This window comes from Tigriopus californicus, chromosome 4, assembly GCF_007210705.1.
Source record: "Tigriopus californicus strain San Diego chromosome 4, Tcal_SD_v2.1, whole genome shotgun sequence".
Classification (NCBI taxonomy): domain Eukaryota; kingdom Metazoa; phylum Arthropoda; class Copepoda; order Harpacticoida; family Harpacticidae; genus Tigriopus; species Tigriopus californicus.
This window is the reverse complement of record NC_081443.1, coordinates 11,155,155-11,156,575: the sequence shown is the minus strand read 5'-3', so window position 1 is coordinate 11,156,575 and position 1,421 is coordinate 11,155,155.

The window sequence follows — 1,421 nt, the reverse complement described above, 5'->3', positions numbered from 1 at the left end:
CCAACGTTATATAAGGTACTTTACTTGATTTACATTCTGACTGGCAGATTGGTTTTCCCAAAACTAGGACTAACGTTGATCTGTTGGGGGTAATTCCGAAACTAATTTGAATTTGACGGTCAAACATTATTTTTCTTCATCAACTGAAAAGTAGGACTCCCACTGGAACAATACAAGATTGATTAAATGTTGCAAGATTTATTCAATCTCAATTAATTCTTATGTTTATTTTCTTTTTTCAAAGCAAACACATTTATCATCATCAGAAGTGTCAGTGTCACTATCGGCGTCCTGATGATTCAGTGGTGAAGCACTAAGATGGATTTCGAAAAGACTACTGTCTTGTTGCTTGGGTGGGATAATTGGATCCTCTGCTTTAGATGATTCTTCAAGTGAAGGCTCCTTTTCCACGCTTTTTTCAGCAAGAGACAGTTCTTGGTTACTGATTGTTTGATCTTCAATCTTACTTGGACACTTCTAATAAGCCTCCTTGACCTTCTTGAAATGAAAGTATTCGGCATAAGATATCAGCATTTTGGCTTTCATTATACCCGAAAGAAAACCCAATGGAGTAACTTGGGTGAATGTACTCTCAATGTCCTTAAGAATTGAATTTTATCCTAAAGGGAAGCGTCTTTCAGGGCTGAAAATGAAATCCAATATTAATTCAAGATGAACCAGTAGTGAAAATACGATGAGTATGAATACCGTTTAGGCTTGATGGATTATTCACACGCGCATTGTTGGATTTTACAAACAATTCGAAGTGGCGTTTTTTTCATTGGTATTTTTCCGACAGCCACTAAGTATATGCAGGATCAAATTGATTTGCTCGCCATTGGCTGATCTTTGTACGGAGTTGAAGGAATTCGACGTCTTCTTTGAGGAGGTCAGTAAATTTGTCATGAAATGTCGGTTGGCTTTAAGCATTCACTTAATTCTTTTATCTTCTTCACTTCTTTGACTCATGCTGCCAGTCAATGGAAACCAAGGCCAAGGCAAACAGAACATTCAGAGTCTTCACCCAGCCAAAACGGCCAAACAGCCCGGCATTTTCAAAGCAAAGGACTTGACTCGAACCGTGCACTGCTCCTGTAAAGCCACAAAGGATGGTACGGGCCTTACTAAGTAAGGGCCCATTTCCCAGGGTGTCAAGGATATGCTCTAAGTTGAAGAAGAGGAAATGCGGCAACAGAACACCTCCTTCTCGAGGTTCACCCTTATTGAGAGAAGTCTCTGTTCCATCTGGCCAAGAGAGGACGGGGTCCGAGGGGGGTCTGAAAGCTGGTGGATCCTCTATGTAGTAAATTGACGAGAAATCTTGTCGAACTGCATGAACCTTAACGTCTATGTAGTAAAAGTTGCTCGGCAAAAGAGAGGAATTGACGAGAAACTTTGTCGAAGTGGCTGAACCTGAACGT